Raw genomic sequence first — 24,622 nt, 5'->3', positions numbered from 1 at the left:
TCCGCTAAAAAAGCACAGGCGGGCTTTTCCAGTTGTTCCGAAAATGACTTCTCTTTTTGGCCGCTCTACTGGTAAATACTATGCTCTGAGTACGATAATCTGACAACGTTACCATAAGTTGTGAATTGGAGGTGATGTAGATACAGCTTTGCCAGATTATCGTATTCACCACATCGTGTTTATTACTTTTAAGCCTCAAACTCTCGTACCTACATAAATAACGATTGAAAATTGAAGTTAGCGTTAAAACTCCTATTTATTAATGTTTGTTTGTTTGTTTTTGCATTCGTTATTGGTCAGAAACTACGGAAATGCAATGCTATGAGTACGATAACTTTGCAACGCTGTGTAGATATGGCCGAGCGGATCGCCTTCCCTTCTGTCGGTTTCCTCGCTACACGGAAGGCGGGCTTTAATAAAATCTAAAAGGTGGTTTATAACAAGTTCCTTTTTTGTTGTATTATTCAGTGGGATCTTAACAAACCTTTAAGTGCCGATAATATTTTTTTTGTGTGTAAAGTGATTCTGAGATATCTTTCTACTGATAAGCTTCTCTTTTCACCTCCAAGCTTAAATTCCTCCCTCTAATGACTTGTGAGGGAGAAAGTAAACCCCTTGAAGGCAGGGCGATGTCTTGCTCCCCGCCGCCACACCCATCTACACCCTACGATGCTCTACACCCCCTGGAAATACACCCTTCTTGACTCCCCCACCACTATACCCCAAGCACACCCTATGATGCTCTACACCCCCTGGAAATACACCCTTCTTGACTCCCCACCACTATACTCCCAGCATCCAACACCCAGCACACTCTATGATGCTCTACACCCCCTGGAAATACACCCCTCTTGACTCCCCCACGGCAATACTCCCAGCATCCAACACCCAGCACACTCTATGATGCTCTACACCTCCTGGAAATACACCCTTCTTGACTCCCCCACCACTATACTCCCAGCATCCAACACCCAGCACGCCCTATGATGCGCTACACAGCCTCTCTTGGTCTTCTCTCCTAATCATACCCAGCATCCAACACCCCACAGTCCCCAGAGAGATAGACACATCCTCTTTTTCTGCCCTCAACACCTCGCCCCCACGAAGACTTACACCCCACACTAACACACCCTTCCACACTTCCGACACCCAGTTACATCCCATCCCCCCATCCCCTACACACCCACGGGGGCACCTTCTCTCTTTTTCTCCCTCTCCCCGGACTCCGCGCTCTCTCTCACCCCCTCCCCGCCATTACGCCGAGAAAAAAAGAATGAAAAAAAGAGATCTTCGCGAGCACAAACTTTGGCGTCGGATCGGCCGGTCTATAAACATGGCCGATAGCGTCTTGACCCGCGGCTGTTGTCACTAAATGTCACCCCGGAGTAGCTGCCTTCTTAATTACTACGATAACATCTGCATTGCAAATATATACAGGCCCCATGTGCTTTACGGAGATGCTAATGGCCGCTCCGAGAGATCATCCAGTCAGCCAAGTCTTAAATCCGGGAATAAAGTGGCCGGTTTGTCCACATCAGCATCTCAGTCCGTTTGCGGAGGTCGTGACGGGGCGGGGCGGGGCGGGGCGGGGCGGTTTGTCGGGCTGCGAGGAGCGAGCCAGGCTAATAAACACATAATACTGCGCCTCGTCCCTTGCACCACCGCCTTCTTGGGGCAGGACGAGGGGCGGCCTTGCCCTTCCCTGAGGACCCGCGGACACAAGACTCTCTGGACGAAGTGACGACACGCCCTCGGGAGATCTGCGACAACGGAACAGCCCGACGCCTCGTTTGGGAGACAGTAAGGAGTCCATTAAGGCTCTATCTCGCATACCGCCGCCGCCGCCACCGCCCGCCGCCGGCCAGCCAGGTGCGCCGCCGCCCGCCTGCAGGAGCGACACGCGCGGCCAGAGGGATGAAGTCGTTCCCGATGAGCCGATAACTGCCGAGCTAATATGTGTTCGGGAATTCCATTTGTCGGAACAATTGCCAACACCGTGGTCCTCATCTTTTTCATTATCAGCATTGAGATGGTTACAGCGCCGCTAGATTAAACCATAGCAACACACACGCCGCGCACAATGGGGGAGTAAACTGGCTGGCAGGATCGTCAGATTAGTCCTCGTGGCTTCATGCATATAACACCGGTTAAGCCTTGGGTCCGGCGGGCGGCGTGACGGCGTGGACACCGGCATGCGGGGCTCAGCGGGGCTCAGGGCGGCGGTGACGAGAGGCGGCCACTCACTCCCTCATTGTTCCTCGTGAGTCTCATTAATTCAAGGATCTTAGCGTATTACTCGTGAAGGATGAGATTGAGGGAGCATGAGTGAGGGTGATGAGGAGGGTAATGCTACAAGGTGATGCTCAGTGCCCCAGGTCAGCTCCACCCCTTCCCGGCTGCTCTGGTTCCAGGTCACCCCACGCCAAGCTACGGACTTCCCCTCCAGGCCAGGTTCCCACGCCGCGTCCGCTCTCCCGTCAGTCTGGCATGTCAGCTGCCTCGCTCACGACTCTCATGTTCGTTACTGTTGCTGTTAATCATCCGTCGTGTTGGGTTATGGAAAGCCTTTCTCCGCCGCGGAACATTCACTTCTCTCTGTTGGCTTGATGAAGGGTACGGCGCCTTCCTCCCTTGCCTGCCTCTCTGTCTCTCTCCCGCCGTGCTGCAGCCGGGAAAACCAGCGACGTACCTTTGACTCAAATTACCTGACATCGTACTTTCCTCTGCCAGTTCTTTTCCTGTTCATCAAATCTTCATCTGCTTGACACTCGGACATATAAGCAACTGGTCTTTACTTCTTTGTGCTACATGGTCAAGCTTGTGTTCTTTGTAGCTCAAGTGCCGCTGTCCTGGGCGTCTCGAGGAGCAAGTATTCTGGTCCAACAGTGTCAATAAAGATCGGATATCGCGAGGGAGGATCAAAGACAGGCTTGTTGGTTTGTTATTTAAGGTTCTGATTTTATGAACGACGGATAAATCTCACTCTCCCTGTCACTCACTCTCACTCATCTACTCACTCGCTCTCACTCACTCTCCTTCCCTCAATCACCAAAGCAGGAAAGCCTCTCAGCATCGTCCCTCCCGCCCCGCAGCCTCGTCTTGAAGGGGTGTTGCGTCGGGAGTGATGGGGACAACTTTTACCTGCACGAGGCGAGTCTTTACGCTGGTCTAGGGAGGAAGTCGTCCCCCTTAGAGCGTTTATCGTCTCTGGCAATGGAAGCTTTGTCAGATAATGAGCGTCTCCGCCCCTCATTAAGACTCCGGGATCATTATCGGTCTGCTCTTCACTCCTCCTGTTTCTGGGACTTAATGGGCCGGCAGTTGTTGTCTTGCGCTTTCTCCCGCCACCGCCGAGAGTTATGGTACTACTTGATGCGTCCCCGTGTGTGTGTGTGTGTGTGTGTGTGTGTGGGTGTGTGTGTGTGTTGTGCTACATGGTCCTCGTGTTGAAGCTCATTACCGAATCCTTGTGTCTTTGCAGGAGGCGTCTGTGTGTCTGTGTGTGTGTGTCATCGGCGCGCGCAGGACCTGGGGCACCGTTGGAGATGTGGTGAGTGTTACCGTGTCCCGTGTCCGTCAGATGGCGGGGTAAGAGATATAGAGCCGTTCCTTAGCCTTGAGACATCAGTTCCTAGTCAAGCGTATGTGATCTCTATACTTGTGTGATGGTAAGGTCTTAAAGGGTATACGAAAGTTAGAGAAGCAATCCAGTACTCACGAATCCTGGCCAAGTCTAGACAGGACAAGGACAGCAGTGGTGAATCCTTTCCGCCAACCATTTTCCTTAATTTAGAAGTAAGAAGGAGACTACCTTTAACATTTTCTCCCCTTTCTCCTCCAGCCCTTCCTCTGTTATTCACATTTTCGTCTTCTCTTTCATTTTCACTTCTCCTTCCCCTCCTCCTCCTTCTCCTAAAAGAGTGGACGAGAGAGTAATTAAATTTGTTCTTCACCGACTGATGCGTATGTGCCAATATTTACCATGTGTTGTTGTTTTTGGTTATGATGTCGAGTGTTTCCTGACTTATATACGATGTAAGACTCAAGATATCCGCGTGTGTCATCCACAAAACACAAAATAACCCAAATTGCGAAGGTCAAACGGTTTCAATATCCACGTTTTCTTTCCCTATACAAGACTAGAAAACTAAAATCTCTTTGTGGGTCTTTCAGAAAACAAGAAATAAACAATTGCGAGGGTCAAACTCTTTCTATAATGACGTTTTCTTTCCTTTTACATAACTAGAAAACTCAAATATCCTCGTGAGTCATTCCCAAAACACACAAGAAACAAATGAGAGGGTCAGACTCTTTCTATAATGACGTTTTCTTTCCTTTTACATAACTAGAAAACTCAAATATCCTCGTGAGTCATTCCCAAAACACACAAGAAACAGATGGGAGGATCAGACTCTTTTCATTTTGACGTTTTGTTCCTTTATAGACGACCCCAAAAACCAAAGTATCTTCGTGAGTCATCCCCAGAACACGAAAGAAACAAATACGAGGGTCAGACGCTTTCAATGAGGATCAGACGCTCTTCGGGATCGACTTATATCTCACGAGGGAGGATGAAGCCGTGTTGAGTGAGTGGGCGTCATTTCCTTGTATCGCTGCGGGCACTCAGTCACGGGCGGGCCAAGGCAGGGCAGACGGATGCCTCATTTCTCTCCCAGGTCGTTGCGTTGGCCAGGTCGTGATTCATGCCGTCCATCTGTTACACGGCTGCTTCTCGGGCGCCGCCACAGCCCAGCGACTTGATTAGGGAAGGAATGATGGATGAAGTGATTTTCTGGCTCTCGCTCTCTCCCTGCTCTCTCTCTTTCATTATTTCATAGAAACGATAGAATGAAGGAAGATGATGAAAGAAGAGGAAAGATACGAATAATGTTAATGAAAGGATTGAATGAAGTTGGGAAGATAAGGGATAAGGGAAGGATATTAAGAAAGAGGAGATGAAAGAAAGAAGGAGATGAAGGAAGGGGGAAAATACGAACGATGACGAGGTTGCATGTAAAAACAGCAATAACAAAGACTGAATTGAATAAGGATAGGAAGGAAAAAGAGGGTGAGTATAAAATCGAAACGGCTGCAAAAAATTGAAGAAAACGAGAGAAAGAAAATAACGAAGACAAGGGAAGACAAGAACAAAATGAGGAGGAGAAGGAGGAAGAGGAAAAGGAGGAAGAAGTAAAAAAGAAAACGACGAGGAAAATGAAATCTAAAACAAGGCGGAGATTGAAAACAAGGACAGAGACGAACGAAAGAAAAGCAAAACAAGAATGAGAGCTTAGCAAGAACCCAAAACACGAACAAAGCTAAAAATGGAAACAAAACAGCTGCCAAACGATCTAAAACGAGAACGAGACCAGAATATGAGGTAGGGGAGGAAGGAGGGAGGCTGGCTGGCTGGCGAGGACGATCATAAGTTTATTGTGAATGGCTCGGCGGCAGCGGCGGCGGCGTATCTGATGCCCGCGGCGGAGTAAGACGGATGGTGCCTCTGTCCCTTTCGCTTGTAATCAACGAGGGCGGGACGGAAGGAGTGGAGGAAGGGAGTGGGAGTGAAAGGAAAGGAGAAGGTTGTATGGAGGTGTATAGGAAGAGAAAGGTAGGGACATGGTACAGGAGAAAGGTAGGTAAAGAGAGAGGGAGGTAAGGGAAAGGAAATGGGAGGTAGTATGAAGGTGTATGAAGGGAAGAAGGAGAAAGGTAGGGAAAGAGAAAAAAGGGAGAAAGGGAAGGAGGATAGAGACTTGGAATGAGAAGGGAGGGACAGGAGGGGTCGAAGAAGGGAATGGGAGGGAGAGAAAGGGAAGAGAGAGTATCGAGGTCTGTGGAGTGAGACAGGAGTATGGTAAGGAAGGAGAAAAAGGGTAACAGAAGAAGGTGGAGTTTGGGAGAAGAGTGATTTAGGTGAAGGGGAGCATAATGAGAGGGAGTAAGGGTGATAGTGAGAGAATGGAAATAAGAGTGCTTAGGGGTGTATTGAGGTCATGTTAGGTAAGAGGGAGGAATGAATGAAAGGAGACAGAGGGAGGGAGGAAAAGAGGTCAGGGTTCAGGGAGAATTACATAGAATTACATAGAAAATCAGACCACACAGACAAAAAAAAGTGAGTAAAGATGTGAGTAGATGGGAACGAATGAATGGGGAAACAAAAACGACTAGAAGAGAAGGAAAGGAGAGTGAGAAACTGGGGGTACGGGAACAGGAGAATAAATTGATGGAAGAAAGAAATATGAAGAAAGGAGAGAAAGACAATGGATGGACCGAGTCAGAGAGGGAGGGTGAAGACGAGACTGGAGAAGAGAATGCCTGGAATGAGGAAGCGAGGAGAGGAGAGACTATGAAGAATGGATGAAGAGATGGGATGGGATGGGATGGGAAGAGGTGGGATGGATGGATGAAGGGAAAGGTGGATGCTGGAAGAAAGTGAAGCTGGTTAAAGATGTCTGGGTGAGAGGCAGTGTAGAATGCAGGGATGAAAGGGGAGAGGAAAGAAGGAAAGGAGGGAGACTGCATGAGTTAGGTTGTGTAGTCTTGAGGTAGGAAGAGGAGGTGGAGAGGTATGGGAAAGGTTTTGTTCACTACAGGAAGAGAGAAAGGAAGATGCTGGAAGGGAGGCTGCATTGGTAAGCTTGTCTGAGATAGGAGAGACTGATCATTTAGTTTAGAGAGGAGTTGGTAAATAGGTAAGAAAGTTTTTGTTCACTGCAGAAAGAGAGGAAGTATGCTTAATGTGTTTAATAATCAAGATAAGAAAAGAAACACAGATGGAAGAGTCGAAAGAAAGGAACATAAAGGAAAAGAAGATAATATAGATTTTTTTATAGCAAAGGAGACAGCTCAAGGACACACAAAAAAACAGTAATGAAATAAAAGCCCGCTACTTGCTGCTCCTAAAAAGCTTACAGAGTGACCAAAAGAGAGGTCAGCCAAGGTTAAGCCAAGGGAAGAGAGAAATACAGACAAAAGATTAGTGAAGATACTGGATACTCTTGCGCTAGGAAGTTGGACGGCATAGACATCAGCCAGCATGGGTAGAAAGCATACACTTATAAGAACTATCGTAACTGTTTTGGTAAAGGTGAATCATTATGGAAAATTACGAGTGTGTCCTTAGCAAACATTTTTTCTATTGTTGAGATTCCCCAGTGACTGCCCACGAGGTTTCATTACACATGTTATTTTTTATCTTCGCTCCAGATAATGTCACGAAGGCGAGTGTGACATTAGGGCTCCATTGAGGGCGCCGCTCCCCCTCCACGAAGATTTCAATTTTCGGGGTATTTTTTGTGCGGTAAGACGGATGACTCACATTGTTGTCTCAGGAGCCCGCGACCCGCCTGTCCCTCCTCCCTCTGCTTGCCCTTCTCTTTCCTTTGATGCCTTTCCTTTCCTCTCATTTTTCCTCCTCGTTTTATAGGTTTGACTACTACTATTTCTTCTCCTCCTCCTCTACTTCTTCCTCTCTCTTCCTCTATTTTACTAGCAAGAGACATTCCTCCATCATTCTCACAGTTACCTTCTCCTTGTTTTTATTTTTTGTTGCTCATGGAGGTGGGACAGAGCAATGCGATGTGTGTGTGTGTGTGTGTGTGTGTGTGTGTGTGTGTGTGTGTGTGTGTGTGTGTGTGTGTGTGTGTGTGTGTAGGCGTATACTGGAAAAGGCCACATCTTCGCAGCTCCGTGTGTTTAGATCCCCGTAGCAGGGCGTGAAGGGCCTCCACTGACTCCCACAAGACGCCAACACATTCATATGGAAATCCTGCCTCTGCTCCTATTAGCGCCGGGAAGACTGATTCATGGGAGCGAACTTACCTTCACGAACTGCTAGGCGCGTCGACCATCGCTCCTGCGGCCCCCACGGACAGGTCACGCCCTCATGCCTCCGCTATGTGAGCTTCGACGGTCCCAACAGCCGCCGGGGCCCCGCAGTGACTCGGTGGGCCAGAGCCGCCGCCGAGACCAGTGAGCGCCGCGCCTAATGCCGAATAAGAGGCCCAATCGGAGGCTGAGTATCACCGCCGCCATCACCCTCACTAAATGCTACCTATTGTGGGCGGCGGAGTACTCCAACTTATCAAATTATCAGAGCTTTGGCCATCACACCGGCGGGGAGCCTTCATATGTATTGCCTTTTTTTACTCACATCCGCCGCGCCGTTGGTGAGGGGGAGGTGTGGGCGAGGTGGGACGCTGGTACGGAGTTATGGGGTGGCGGGGAGATGTTTAAACTTGTGGCGTGTTTCAAGTGGCTGGCTGAGAGTTTTTAGGCGGATGAATGTGCGAGCTTTGTCAGGCGGGAAGGCGACGAGGCGGGGAGTTCTTAGCGCTGGTTGGGGGCGACGTACGAGACACAGTTGATGGTGAGAGATGCGGAGGCAGAAAGAGTGGCTGGAGATTCTTCGTGGTGGCCCCAAAAACCGGCGAATAAAAGTTATGGCCGATTATATATTAAGACAAATCACCTTGTGGCATCAACGATACTTCATGTTGAGGAGCAGGAGAAGAATGGGCGCTCTGAGGCTGCCGCGAGACTCCCGTGCGTGACCGTGGCGAGGCTCGGTTTGGCGCCTCAGCTCTTGTCTTGCGGCACGATAGAGACAGATGGGGACACATTTGATTTGTTCTGAAAGAGTTTTTGTGCGAGTGTGTTTGTGGCAAGAGAGACGTTCATTGCCTCGAACTGTTTGATGAAAAGTTTGCATCTAGAACATAAATTAAGTTTGTTTTATTGTTTATATTCTTAGCGGCTTTGCTCTCTTAACAACAGAGTAAAGAATGGTGGGTCTCTAGTAAACAAAGGTTACTGAGTTTGTCTGCGCGTGTTTGTAGTCAGAAAAGAGGTCATTGCCTTGACTTCTAGGATGACAAAGGGTTAAAGAACTTTATTTAATTTTGATTTGTAATATTTTCACACTTAGTAAACTTATTGTCTCTGGACTGCAATAAAGAAGCGAAGACCTTGATGCTGAACTTTGATATCAATTCGCTGAGTTTGTGTGGGCGTGTAGGGATGGAGAGATTCAAAGAGCTTAATTTAATCTCAAATTTATAATACTTACACACGCAGTAACTTTGCTTTCTCAGAACTGATGTAAAGAAACGAAGACTTTGATGATGAACTTGATTTTACGTGAATTTACGATACCATCCTCCATAGCAGCCTTGTATATATGTTCTCTATACTGCACTAAAGGAGCAAACACTGGTAGGATGAACAGTGATATCCTTCAGCGTCCACGAGTACCCCCCGAGATCACTAAAGTGTGGCCGTGACGTAAACATCGTTACCAATAACTCCCGAGGGTTCAGAGGACGATCAACGGAACGATAAATCTCGATGGAAATAGTTCTGAAAGAGCAGTTCTTCGGCCAAGCTATCGAACCCGTATATCCATCAGCCGCCCGCCTGTCCTGTGGATGTGGCGAGGATCTAGGGCGACTCGACCGACAGGCGGAGCGTAGATTAATCAACTATTTACAGTAATGCCGGTAAAGTTAGGTGACAAGGAGCAGGTGGATATATGTAGAGCAGCCACGGAAAGAACGAGACCCGGAAGATAGCGCCCCAGCATCAGTTCTCGCGCCAAGACCGAGGCGGAGGAAACATTTACAAGGGGGAGTCTTTCTTGGCGGCACCGGTGGTGAGGAACAAGAGGGAAGCGTTGTCGTGATCGGCGTCCACAGAGCCTGAAATCTTGTCTACGTGTGGTGATGGTGGTGGTGGTGGTAGTGTCAGGAATGCATGCAGCTGATGGTGTGTTAAATTAAGGAGGTGTGGAGGTGGTGATGGTGGGCGTCGTGCGCCAATAATAACAATGATGATAATAGCGATAGTGATTGGAGTTGTGTTGATGGAAGAGGAGCGAGGAAAGGGAATGAAATAAGAACGTGGAAGAAGAGGAAGAGGAAAACAAGAGGAAGATCAGGAGAATAAGAGAACGATAAAGATTGGGAAGAGGGAGATACGAAGGAAGCTGTAAGAGGCGGATGAGGAGTAGAAGAGAAGGGGGAAGAGAAGGGGAAGGAGAGAAAAGATAATGGAAAAGAGAAATATTGAGAAAGAGAAGAGGACAAGAGAGAAAGAAGAAGCGAATATGGGGAATGAAGAAGCGGAGGTTAAGGAAGAAGAAAGAGATGAAGAGGAAAAAAGAAAGGGAGAAGGGAGAGGAAAAGGAGGAGGAGAAGGAGGAGGAGGAGGAGGAAGAGAAGAGGTGAAAAAAGAAACCGAGATGGACCGTGATGGGAGGCGTGTTGTGTGTGTGTGTGTGTGTGTGTGTGTGTGTGTGTGTGTGTGTGTGTGTGTGTGTGTGACGGTTGCTTTATTTTCTTTACTCTTTTCGTGTTTTTTTCTTTCTTGTTCTTTTTTTTGTTTTTGTTCTTGTTTTTCTTTTTTTTCTTCCTCTTCACCGTCGTCATAATTTATCTCTTTTTTATTTTTATTATCGTCAGAATTTCCGTAGTTGTTGTTGTTGTTGTTATTATTATTATTATTATTATTATTATTATTGATGTTTTTCTTATAATTAATTTACATTCAGTTTCATCTACTTTAACAATAATTTACCAGTTCTCTAAAGTTAAAGTCACATCGTAAATCGTGTGGTTGAATTTCTCTCCTGAAGGGACGAAGAACCTTGTGTATGGAATAGCAGTGACTCTGAAGAAGGACGCTGCCGAGGAAGGGAGGGATTGAGAGGATGCGTGCCGGAAAACCTGTGTGTGTAGAAACCGCAGCAGGAAATACTTCGCAAAGGAGACGAATGAAGTCAGTATTCATGGCCCTCAAAAAGGCATTCGGCAGACTTGATTGGAATGCCATGCGGGGCGTGTGGAAAATTTATAGTGTACGTTGGTGGACGACTGCCACGCGGGGTGAAGGCACTGGCACTGGGACTGGCAGGATGGGAGGGAGGAGGGGAGAGAGTGGGAAGGAGTTGCTTGGTGCTTGGGTTACAACACGGGTGATGCTAACTATAACGTGTGTGGTGTTGCTCGTTGGTGTGTTCATATTACTGGGTCTTCAGTCATTATGGTGAGAAAGGATGAGATTGACAATAACTTCAGTGTGCCTGTGCTCTGTAGCGTGTTAGTATGACTATATCCCGCATTAGACTAGCCATTCCACTCCCTCCACAAAAAGAGTATGTATGTATGGGCTGGAAGACAAAAGCAATGTTTAGTGTTAGAAGCAGCAACAGAAGCAGCAGTAGTATAGTAGAAGTAATAGCTATCGTAACAATAGTGGCAGCGTTAATCGTTTTACAGATATTCGTATCTAGTAACAAAACACATTGCATTGCAGTTTGCTGCGCAGAGTTTCCAATACTCTAAAGCTTTCGATATGTGTCATTAACGAAATCTGCAATTCAACACAATATAATTATACAATTCAACAACAAAGTCTTGGGACAACTTGGGCCATATTTAGCAGCAAAGAACTGATCATTAGAATGTTTAACAGCAAGATTTCCACCGAATTGTTATCAATTTCTACTGCTTACAGGATATGCAATATGTTACGGGAGGTGCGTTACTTCAAAGTAATGAAGTGTAAAAGTCTACGGCCACGGCAAGCCCGGTTTCATTACTCAGCGGCTCCCATTCGAACACCTTGTCATTCTTCGCCCCCTTCTTCCCTCCAGAACAAATTTATACTATATAGGTATATTAGTGATATATAAACAAAATTAGCAGTGATAATGCTAGTATTTTTACGTACCCTAATGAGTTCCTTCTTTCTCCCGCAGCCACTTATTCCTCCCCGCTTCCTCGCTATGCATCTGACTTTGCCCTTATCTCAAAATTTCCGTTAGTTCTTGATCAGTAATGTACTTAGCTTAAGTTGAGGAAACCCCGTGAGTAACGAGTTATGGGGGAGGTGAGGTAACTATTCAGTGCCTGCTTTAGGAAGACATGAAAGCGTGAATGTATGGCGCAGTGCTCACGCCGGCGCAAGCAAGCACCCTCCACCGCCTCCGCGTTCAGGCGCGCTCCTCTCTGAAGGCGGATGTGACATGCGTGAGTTGTACAATCAATGTTTAGTCTAATGGTGTTACTCATAACTGCATCTTATATATGAGGTGAGCTAAAGCAAATAATCCAAAACCATGTATCAGGATAGCATGTGAGATTAACAGGAAACCTCCATGAGAGCCAGCGAGGAATCCAGCCAATCAGTGGAGGCCTGACAAGAACTGGCGAGGCGTCAAAGGAACACTTCGTTTGAACAGACCATCGAATAAGTTTTCTGGGAGGAGAAATTTGCTTCTAGGAATGATGCAACTCCGCTAAAGATACAATCACTGATCTCATCCCATCGACGCCGCAGGGAGAGCAACAGATGCAGGTGAAAGCAAATTTTTATGTCGTTTGCATTAGGAGAACGAGGGAGATAATTGCCTCTTGTGGGTATAGTAAGGGAGTTAGGGAGTTGCACAATCTTAGCCCTGCTTTGGATCGGCAGGGGGTGCAGGGCGATGGATGGACTGATAAGGGAAGAGTAGCTGGCGAGGCAGGGCAGGGCAGGGGAGGAGAGAGGAGATGCCGGCTCATTTGGTACGAATATGAAAGTAAATTGTAGGTGTGAAGAGAGAGAGAGAGAGAGAGAGAGAGAGAGAGAGAGAGAGAGAGAGAGAGAGAGAGAGAGAGAGAGAGAGAGAGAGAGAGAGAGAGAGAGAGAGAGAGAGAGAGAGAGAGAGAGAGAGAGAGAGAGAGAGAGAGAGAGAGAGAGAGAGAGAGAGAGAGAGTATGATGACATTTGATAGTGTTCAGAAATAAATAACAGATGGCAGATAACTTATATATTTTACTATGTTATTATCGTCTCTTTCCTCCTCCAATTTCTCCGCCGCCAAAGCGTTATCTCTGTGTCTCCGCATCGTTCAGTATTTTTAACCACGAGTCTACGTATGATGCATTAATTTCCATGTATTCCTCACTGCCTGCATTCTTTAATATGGGAGAAGATGTTATTTCCCCTCCCAGGCTACACACTCTCAAGGACACTGTACCCGATGTGTTTAAGAGCCAAAATAAGGACTATGTTAATGTCTATACCCGTAGTGTACATTCAGATAGTCAAGAGGGGTGAGTAGTCAGTGTTTCGCGCAGTTTCAATATCTACACATACTCCTCAGTGTATGGCGTTCTTCAAGTGGCAATGACTTCCTTCTGTTCTGTTGTTGAGACTGTTTAGACGATATAATGTCTTGTGTTTTGCTTGCGAGTTGCTGTTTATCGGTCTTCTGAGCACTCCACCAATTCCTCGCTAGTTTTTTCAGAATAGTAGACCCATCTGTGTACCACTTATCCACTCCCTCATATATTGGGACTTGAACTGACGAGGCTGTTCTATCCATGCTGCAGCCGCTGTTCTCTTTTAGCTGTTCTTCTTCACAGGTGAATTCTCCTTGTCGGGTTTTCGGTATCAGATGTAGACGTGTCTGTGCCTGTTGATGCATTCCCTCATACATCGGGATTTGAACTGTCGAAGCCCTCCCTCCACGCTGCACCCGCTGTTCCCCTTCTGCCATTAGTCTTCACAGGTGACCTCCCACGCACGCACACCTCCAGCGGCCGCTTGTCCACTGGAGGCACAGCGGGGCGAGGCTGTCTGTCGTCCTCGCCGCGGGTGTGGTCGCCTCGCCCGGCCTCTGCTATTATTACCCAGTGCTTCCTTACCCTCCCGGCGACGTGGGTGGCGGGGGCGGGGCGGGGCGGAGGGGAGGAGCGTCTCAAGCAGATGGTCGTATTGGGAGTCTTGGGGCGCCAGTAGATCACCGCCGCGCCCCCACGTCACTCCCAGCAGCAGCAACAGCATGTGCACTACCACCGCCCTCCGTCCCCTGCTGCTCCCCCCTCACCAAGACCCTCCACCCTCCTCGCCGCCACGGCACCATCACCGCCGCAGAGATTTGTTGGACCAGAGATAGTGAGTTGCCCATCAGCTCTGGCTCCCTCCCGTATCAAATTGGCTTGATCTGGCCATGTAAATTTGGCCGCAGGAAAAAAAAGGTCCCTGAGATACCGAAGGGCCGCGTGATGTGGAGACAAGTGGGCGAGGAGGCGGCGCGGGGCCAACCTTTGTGTGTCTTTCGTGGCTCCTGTACGGCGGTGCGTGGCCCCGAAGTGGACATCTTGTGGTCAGAAAGCATCGAGGAAGGGACGCTACGAGGAAGAAAACAATAGATCACTCAGCCAAAGAGAAAGCTTGTGAGTGGAGGGAGCAATCTCCATTTTCTTTAATCTTCAAAGAGGGAGACATCTTGGGCGATGGCGAGATCCCTCCCGAAATAGCTTTATCAGGGGAGGGTCTACGTAAATTGTGGCCGCGTATGGCAGGGCTGCATTATGGGCTGTCTTGCGGGGGCCCTGCACCTGACAGCGCCGGGAGACATCAAAGCCAGACTATCTGATGCTTATGGCCGATCAATCGAGCGTCCTCCGAGGACTGTATCTCTGAGGAGCCACACGCCCACGTCCTTCCGCCTGTGCTTCAGATGGACACTCAAACTAGTCTCTTCATCAATCATTTTGTACTCTAGTCCCCGGCGGTATTAAGATTACATGTAATTAAATATAAGAATTGTCTTGAGGCATAATTTTTTTCAGCCTGTGGGCCTCGAGGCGTAGCCCTTCAGGTGTATGCCACTTATGAAGGCGGATGGAAGAGGCTTTAAGATAAGGGCTCGTAAGGGTTTGAGTCCTGAGTCCCTGGGCGCCGCCGCTCTTCGGTGGGGAATTAGCAGAGGCAGAATTCCGATGCACAGATACGTGGAAGTCAAGGGCGCCTTCCCGTCAGGCTCTGGGCCCCTCGACCACCTCTTTCATGCAGCGAGCCAACGCCACCACCTCCGCCGCCGTCGCCGCTAGCACCTTGCAGCACATTAAATAATTTTGCCCCATCGTGCCCCATCTGGCCCGCTGATGCATCTCGTGGCGGCGGGAGATGCGGGCCACGCCAGAGATGGGAGGTGACTCCATTTTATCTGGTGGGTATTTTTAGCGCCCGATGCGGCTCCATCTTCTGCTCCCCGAGTGTTGGTGTGCTTGGATTGGCACAGGCACGGCGGCGGCGGCGGCGGCGGCAGCGGCGACGGTAGCACAACACCAGTACAACACTTGCTTAGTGCGGTGCCGCGGTGATGAAGATTATGCTTTGTTTTACAAGGATGGCGAAGGTGACGGTGATGTTGGTAATGATAACTGCCAGGGAAACGATGATGATTATGATTATAGTAGGTAATGATGGTAGCAATAATAATAATTATAGTGATTTATAACGATATCATAATGAAGGTAATATTGGTAATGATAATAACGATATCATAATGATAATAATGACAATAATAAAAATTATAATAACGAGAATAATGATAATAATAAAAAAATATCATTATTATTATTATTATTATTATTTATTACTATTATTATTATTATTATTATTATTATTATTATTATTATTATTATTATTATTATTATTATTATTATTATTTACGTTAATAATAATAATGATGACAATAATTACAATAGTGACAAATTTATTTTAAGCTCGCATTTAACGCTAGGTTTAGTACTGTAGTAAGCTGTCATAATTACTATTATCATTATAATTATTATTATTATTATTATTATTATTATTATTATTATTATTATTATTATTATTATTATTATTATTATTATTATTATTATTATTATTATTATTATTATTATTATTATTATTATTATTATTATTATTATTATTATTATTATTATTATTATTATTATTATTATAATTATTATCATTATTATCATTATCATAATGATGATGGTGATGATGATGATGATGCTTCGTTACTTTTAATGAGGCGAATCCCATAATAAAATTTTCATATCTATGAAAATATACGAGGAGCTGCTTCACGGCGTGACAATAAATATCAAAGAACAGTTTATTGATAGATATTATAGTAAACGTTTCAGTGGATAGATGAATTGATAAATAAATACACGAATATTAATACATCGAAATATAAATATACTAATGCATTAATAGATAAATATGTAAATAACTGACCTATTCATTACTAACTATATGTAATCAATTATTTAATCAACCAACTACTTCCTACCTACTTAACCATCTGACTAATTATCCAGCAAGATTTAACGTATGTCTGCCGGTGGTCCGTGGGCTGTGGCGGCAGGCCACGGTGTTAGAGGAAGCCTTGCACGGCCTCGCGTGTATCGTGTGCAGGGCCGTGAGCTGGGATGACGGCCACTGCCTCTCCTTCACTCGAACTTCAGACATCACCTTTATTATACTGAGTCGTCAACACACACACCACAACAGCCGCCTCGCTTGACAGTATGTGCTGCAGACGGTCACGCAGGATGCCGCTGATGCCTCACAAATTCCTTATCTGCGGCTTTGTTTAGCTACTGGAGTGTGTGTGTGTGTGCCGCGACCAACAGTGCCAGTGACCGAGGAGGAGACTAAGGAGGACAGGAATGAGGAAGAGAAGGAAGAAAGGAAAACAAGGCGGAAGAGGGCGGTGGCAGTGGAAAAAAAGGGTGAGGAAAAGAGGAAAAAAAAGAAAATGAGGGGGAGAAAGGGAACGACCGAGATTATATAAAATAAGGCGTCAAAGCGAGGCGCAGGGAGAGGAAGAGTGAGGAAAAAGAGGAAGGATGAGGAAGGGGAAAAGGGGGAAGAGGAGAAGTATTCCTGAGATATGATTCTGCGTACTCCCTGGCGGGTCGACGGCAATGGGGCGAGATTATAGATTGTAACTTTGAGCGTAAATCATGACAATGTTCAGCGGTAAAAAGCTGCACTAGTAACATTCTCAGAGACAGGGCGAAGGGAAAAATGCGTCAGGCTCATCACAGCAACGGATAACTATTTTTGTGTGTCGTTCCTTGCGTTAAGTTCATCAAGGGAGCATATCAGTGGTTTGTAGTGTCGCTTGCATTGGTACATAAACACTGGCGGATTACTGGTGGTGTTTTGCAGGGAGCAGGTCTTTGCATTCTGTGTCTGCCGTATCCATTGTCGTATATGAAAGTCTGAACAGCTCGCTTCCAGAGTGACTTAAAATCGGCTGACTAGAGATTTGGGAAGCATAAAACTATGTCATAAATAAACCGTAGGATATAAATTTTTATTAATGTTCATATCCGATTAAATATTGAAAAACAGCCATGCATTTACGTACTAGATATTCCTTGACAAATTCTGCTGAAGGACGTCCGGGAGGCATTAACACCAAGCTGTGTGTGTTGCTTACAAACACAGACGGTGCTACTCGGCGCTGGTCTGGCCGGGCGTGGCAAACCATCTGGCCGGGCAATATATGCACCACACCCTGATTGAGAGAGGAACAGGAGGAAGGTCAGATGCACAAGTTACTATAAGCAAAAAATCAAGTACACAAGCTTAGATAAGGAAATAAATTTGTACGGCCAGAGTTTATCAGCCATCGGCCGCGAGGCAGACTCTCGGGTGTCTCTGCGGCCTCCGCCGCGCCCCGCACACAAGCACCGTAATAACGGAGACCCGCTGCCCGGACTCCACTGGCCGGTAAAATTAATAATTAAAACAATATTGACAAAAATAAGGATTACTACTAAGAATCCTTTAACTGCAATATATATATATATATATATATATATATATATCTATATATATATATATATATATATATATATATATATATATATATATATATATATATATATATATATATTTCAGTTGAATGACGTAATTTTTCATGAAATACTGTTGCATGAGAAGTCGTTACTTTTTGTCGCCTATTCGAGGAACATTGGAACACGGAGTTTGTACGTGTGGTGCTGTGTCGCAGGGATGATGACGCTGAATATTACTCGTATACCGAGGATGCAAATAATAGGAACAATGGATACAGTGGTAACACAATATCAATACCAAAAAAAAAAAAAGAATAAGAATAACAATAATGACAAGACGTGTGAACATATGTGGAGGAGAAAATTTGAACCAATGCTTGGTAAGATATCGCCACATTAGCAGTAATTAACAAAAAAGAATTTAAGTAAAATTACAATGATGTAAATAATTAAGAGTCTTAACAGTAATTAGAATTCTTATTCTTATTCGTATTATTATTAGTATCATTATTATCATCAGTATTATTATTAGTCGTAATAATAATAATAATAATAATAATAATAATAATAATAATAATAATAATAATAATAATAATAATAATAATAATAATAATAATAATAATAATAATAATAATAATAATAGCGGTAATAGAAATGATCGCTGAAGCAGTAGTAATCATTGTAGCAGGAACAGCAACACAGTTCTTATAACAGAGTCGTGAATCTACCAAATGTTTGCGCCTTAAAAGTCTAACGTTGGGGACAAAAATTATCACAGCAATCATCCTGAGTCTTTCTCGGAACTGCTGCCGCGGCTTGTGTGTGTGTGTGTGTGTGTGTGTGTGTGTGTGTGTGTGTGTGTGCGTGTGCGTGTGCGTGTGTGTGTGTGTGTGTGTGTGTGTGTGTGTGTGTGTGTGTGTGTGTGTGTGTGTGTTATTGTATATAAATGAGTTAGTAGCGTTAATTTTGATATGTGGTGTTTTGTTTAGTGTTTAGTGTAGTGTAGGATCTTGTTTTCAATGGTGGTAACGGTATTTGTGCTGCGTTATGTGGTGTGCAGTGTGATATGTGGTATAGCATGTTATATCTTATGTGGCTATGTGTGTGTGTTGCGTTCAAGAGGATCAGAGGAGAGGAATGTGCTTGCAGGAGTGAGTGAGGGCAGTGACTGAGGAGGAGGAGGAAAGAGGAGCCAGAGTTGGAGGCAGCGGGACAAACACACAGTCAGACAGGCAGGCAGTGAGCTGAGCGCCGCGCAGGGCCATCCGTGACTCAGGCCGTTGTCGAGAAGAATGAGTTTCTTATTAGACGCAGACTTATTATGCCCGCGATACGAAATTTGCTGTTGAACGGAACGGCGGCTGCTCGGTTATATTTGCATCTGCGGGTGTCGCGCGTAAACTTGCCCTGAGGCGGGGACGCGTCACTGATAAACGAAGATGGACGCTCAGACGGAAGGAAGCTGCGGGAAGCCAATATAATATAAAGCCCCCAAACGCCTGATATTTGCCGAAGGGTGAATATCGATGTGACGCTCTGCATGGTAGGGAGAGAGAGGAAGAGAGAGAGAGGGGAGAGAGCCGCTGAGCCACCACCACCGAGACCTCCACCGCCAGGCAGCAACACCCTCCGACCTGCACCACTTTAATCGCAGCGACACCGATGAAGAGGATTTCAGTTTACGCCCGAGGCACGTCGCTGATACATAATAATCTCCCGGGGAAGCAAAAGTACGAGTGAGCGCTGCTATAACTTGACCCAGATATTGTCGACAGGGAGGCGGGGATCGGCCGACAACAATGGCAGAGTCGGATTTACGGCTGGAGCTGCGGGTACGGCCCATTAAACCCGGAGAAGGAGTGAATACATTTACATATCTCGGCGTGTGTCAGGAGTTGTGATTGCCGGAGGAAACCCAGGTGGGACAGATGCTTGTGGCGGCGGCGGCGGCGACGGTAGGGGAAGGAAAGGAACTCGAGGGGAAAGCAGCGAAAGAACACGAGGAAGAAGAAGAGTTAGAGCACTATCACACGTATAGGAGAAGGGAAATGGCTGACAGTGGAGGAGGAGGAGGAAGAGAAGGCGGGGAAGGAGAAGGGAGACAGCGATCTAAGTGCGAGGGAAGGGTAGGGAAGGAGACGGGGGTTGGGAGGGCGGCGGAAAGGAAGGAGGGAGTAACTGGCAGGGATGTGAAGAGACATCTGATTGTGGGGGTGTTGGAAAGAGACGGATGGTGGTCGAGATGTGAGGGAGGGTGACACTTGGTGAAAATGTGAGGAGAGGGAGGCATGTGATGGTGGAGATTTGAGGGAAGGGAGGCGAGTAATGACGGAGATGTGTGAGAGAGGGAGACTGCTGGCGAAGGAGATACGAAGGAGAGAGAGAGAGAGAGAGAGAGAGAGAGAGAGAGAGAGAGAGAGAGAGAGAGAGAGAGAGAGAGAGAGAGAGAGAGAGAGAGAGAGAGAGAGAGAGAGAGAGAGAGAGAGAGAGAGAGAGAGAGAGAGAGAGAGAGAGAGAGAGAGAGAGAGAGAGAGAGAGAGAGAGAGAGAGAGAGAGAGAGAGAGAGAGAGAGAATATATAATTATAAGGACAGATAAGTGATAAGGCGTAAAAAAAAGTGAGCGAGCGACCAAAAGAGCGACAGAACAAGAGAGAGAGAGAGAGAGAGAGAGAGAGAGAGAGAGAGAGAGAGAGAGAGAGAGAGAGAGAGAGAGAGAGAGAGAGAGAGAGAGAGAGCGAGAGAGAGAGCAGGAAGTACAACAGCTGGTGGGGTTTGAGAGGTTGTGACCAGCTGCCAGTAAGGAAAGTCGCGCACATAGATTAACGAGAACACTAAATGGGAGATGTTAGTTCGGGAAGTCAGTCTGAAAAACGTGATATCGTGTAAAGAAAGAAAGAAAACAATATCAAAGAGAGAGCATAAGTACAATTAGTATTAGTAAACAACAGTAAGTCAATAGAGGAAGGGTGAATGTTGCAGTTTGAAGGAATGATTGAAATACAAGTAAGTTATCATATTTGTCAACTATTTGCTAGCTATGTAGATAAATAAAGAGTCAGGTTATTGATTTGATTTGAATGTTAGTTATGTGGAAATGAATTCACACACACACACACACACACACACACACACACACACACACACACACACACACACACACACACATGCCTTGGTGTTTGGTAAGAATGAAAGGAGGAACGCCTTGACACCCCAGACACACACACATACACACACACACACACACACACACACACACACACACACACACACACACACACACACACACACACACACACACACTGCTATTCTTCAGTTACTTTCTTATCTGTTCTTCTTCCTTTTCTCTCCTTTTTCGTTCTTTCCCATTCCTTTTCCTTCCTCTCTCCTTCCCCTCCTCGCGTCTCTACCCCCTGATATTGCTCTCTCTTTCCTCTCCCTTCTCTCTTCTCTTTCTCATTCCTCTTTCTCTCGTCTTTTCTATTTCCTCTTTCTCCTATTCTTTCCCCTTTCAGTATCTCCAATTTTTTAGGATCTTAACTTTATCATGATTTTATTTCTCCCTCTCTCCTTTTTTTCCTTTTCTTTGCATCTTTTTTTACCTTTTCCAACTTCATCATGATTTTATTTCTTCCTCTTTCTCCCTTTTTTTCCGTTTTATTACTTCTGTTTTACATTCTTCATCTTCCTTTTAATCCTTTGCGGTATTTTCCCGACCCATCCCTTGCATCTCACCTTGCCTTACCTCAATATCTCTTTTACGGCACATCTTCTAATGCTTTGCCCTCTCTTTACTCCGCCTTCTCCTCACCGTATCCCTATCCCCCGTTACTTGTCTCCTTTCCTTCCTCCCTCTCGTCCCTCCCTCCCTCCCTGGACGCTCAGAACAAGTGCCGTAAATATCAGCGGTGGCGATAATGACGGAGGTATCGCCCCTTGATGTGGGATTTAAGACTCCGAGGGTTACGGGATGGAGCGGCGGTGTTGATTGTCCTCTTAAATCTTCCGCTTCTACTGGTACTACTGGTGTTGTTCATACTACTACTACTACTACTACTACTACTACTACTACTACTACTATTACTATTACTACTACTACTACTACTACTACTACTACTACTACTACTACTACTACTACTACTACACCAACAGCAACAACCTCGCTCTTTTTAACATGTCCTTGCCGGCGTATAGGATGGGACAGAGAGAGAGTGAGAGGGAGAGAGATCGCGGTGACATCTCTCGAAGAAGGAAGGTGTTCTTGGGTTCATCGCTTCGCCTTGGGGTCCGCATTCTGAAATATCTCTGGGCTTACACACCCACATTTGATAAGACTTTCGCAGGAGTTGGAGGCATTTTCATGGGTAGTTTTATGAGTCTCATGATAGTTCGACAGGGCCTCTGCACTATGAATGTCAAAAGCACTCACGAGAACCGACTAATCTACTTTCTGGTCCTTTGGAAGTAATTGTTTTGAGGGGCAAAAACGTCGAAGAATACAGGCCTGACACTTGTATTAAATGTCAAACGTTTGGGGCTCTGTTTACGAACGTTTTTCAAGGCCAGGGAGGAGCTACGTTTTTTTATCATGAGTGTTTGTCCCGTTCACGGCGCGGAAGCCTTGCAAAACTACCGCCAGGGTCATGACACCACCATTGGAAACCCCGACATCTTCTGCGAGAGCCTGCCGAAACCGATGGAACAAGCCTTCGAAGATGTTTACTATTATGGAGTTAAGAGTCTTTGTCGCCTCGCATGTACTGTTCGGAGACGCTTTGGTTCGGCGCGGCACGAGAGGTGAAACTTGTGCAAAAAGACGGCGCTCTGCTATCTAGCGGAGTGTAATATTTCAGCGCTGAGTAATGGCGTGTGGCTGACTTATCGGGCCCGGGAGAGGCTGTTGGGCTAAGTAATTTTAAGGTAGACTTCTGAGACACGTGTTATTTATGCTTTAATTGCGCGTGGCGGCGGCGGCGGTGTTTATCATTGTTTATTATTAATACTGAGTGTGTGTGTGTGTGTGTGTGTGTGTGTGTGTGTGTGTGAGAGAGAGAGAGAGAGAGAGAGAGAGAGAGAGAGAGAGAGAGAGAGAGAGAGAGAGAGAGAGAGAGAGAGAGAGAGAGAGAGAGAGAGAGAGAGAGAGAGAGAGAGAGAGAGAGAGAGAGAGAGAGAGAGAGAGATGTTTGTGTGTTTGAAATTGTTTAAATATGTCCATTACTGATTCTGTGAGGCTACCGTGTATGTGTGTATGTATGTATGTATGTGTACGTATTTGCGTGTGTACGTGTGTGTGTGTGTGTGTTTGATTACATAATAAATTCACATATCCATTAATTACTCTATACATGTGTGCGTGTATATGTGTGTGTCCCCCCGATAGCATCACACAAACCTGTATAATAACGTTGATCGGCAATCGTTTAGCGGCAATGCCTTTCATGCGTCCACCAATATGTATGTACCCGCTGGTCCATTCATTGCGTGGATTACGGGGCCGGCTGAGTGATGGGGATGAATGAGGCTGAGTGATAGTGAGTGCCCCGCAGCTTCCCCGCCTCCCCTCTCATTCACCACTGCCTGTTCCTTCCTCTTCTCTCCCCTCTCTACTCTCTACTTTTTTCTCCTCATCCGCTTCTTCCTCTGCTCCTCCCCTTCTTCCACTTCTATCCCCTCTATTCTTTTCTCTTCATCCACTTCTTCCTCTTCTCCTCCCCTTCTTCCACTTCTCTCCCCTCTATTCTTTGCTCTTCATCCACTTCTTCCTCTGCTTCTTCCCTTCCCCCCTTGATGAATGTAGCTCTTTTTTCTACACTCATTTTCCTTCTCCTTATCCATTATTCCTTCTCTCCTATTTACTTTTTTCTCTTCCTCCTCCTCCTCCTTCTCCTCCTCTTCCTCTACTTCTCCTCTTCTCCCCTCTATTCCTTTTTCTTCCTCCTCTTCTTAATCAAATATTCTCTTTCTCCTCTCTTTTCGATGGGTACAGCTCCCCCCTCTACTCTCTTCTCTTCCTTGTTCTCTTCCTCTACTCTTCCCCTCCCCCTCCCTTGGTTGATGGATATAAGGGTCGTATTTTAAAACATTTCGTCGCCCAAGTTCACATATTTGACATGGCTTTCGTAGGAGCTGTAGGACTTTCCAGGGGTAGTTTTATGACCCTGGTGGTAGTTTGAGCCTTCTTCTGTGCCATGAACCTTAAAAAAACACTCATGAAAAGCAGATTGATCCCCTCTTTGACCTCAAGAAATAGTTGATGTGAGAAGCGATGGTGTCTTAAAATACTAACTCTCTTCTTTTCTCCTCTACCTTTCCTTCTTTCCTTCTTCCTCCACTACCTTCATCGTACTCTGTTTTGTCACTATCTACATTATCATAAGTTCGTCAGTGTTGCTTCCACCACCACCATCACCACCATCACCACCATCACCACCAGCTTCACTTCTATCACCATCCTCACCATAGCTATCACCACCACCACCACTGATATCATTGTTTTCTATAGTTATCTAATGTCTAGCTATCTCTCTATTATCATCCGCCAGCACTGTTCAGAGGCTGTTATTTATGGCTTTTCACAAATACAGACTAATCTCATCGTCACGGAAATCCTCTACGATAAGATTACGTTGTTTTTCATACTGGCGACGAGGCAGGAAGAGGCGTTACTGTGTCTGCCCTTCCTCCCTTCCCTCCCCTACCCTCCCTACCCTCGACCTATCATCGCTCTCCCTCTCTTCCTCTGCCTCCCTTCCCTTCCCTACCTTTGCCCTATCACCTCCCTCCCTCTGGCTATCTCTCCCTCCCCTCCCTTCCCTCGACCTATCATCCCCCTCCCTCCGCCTACTTATCCCTCCCTCTCTTCCTCTGCCTCCCTTCCCTTCCCTACCTTCGCCCGATCATACTCCCTCTTCTTATCTCTCCCTCCCCTCCCTTCCCTTCCCTCCCCTCCCTTCCCTCGACCTATCATCGCCCTCTCTCTGACTAC

General features: G+C 46.2%; 1 long non-coding RNA gene across 1 annotated transcript in view; it reads left to right on the top strand.

The window, feature by feature from the left end:
* LOC127009164 (uncharacterized) overlaps positions 1-24,622 on the top strand; it is a 252,498-nt gene that overhangs the window by 38,667 nt on the left and 189,209 nt on the right. Inside the window, exon 2 of the long non-coding RNA XR_007761690.1 lies at positions 3,482-3,550. This is a non-coding gene — a long non-coding RNA (uncharacterized LOC127009164). The remainder of the gene's footprint in view (positions 1-3,481; positions 3,551-24,622) is intronic.

Source organism: Eriocheir sinensis, chromosome 40 (assembly GCF_024679095.1).
Source record: "Eriocheir sinensis breed Jianghai 21 chromosome 40, ASM2467909v1, whole genome shotgun sequence".
NCBI lineage: Eukaryota > Metazoa > Arthropoda > Malacostraca > Decapoda > Varunidae > Eriocheir > Eriocheir sinensis.
The sequence above is the reverse complement of the archived record's forward strand: the minus strand, read 5'-3'. Positions and strand labels throughout refer to the sequence as shown.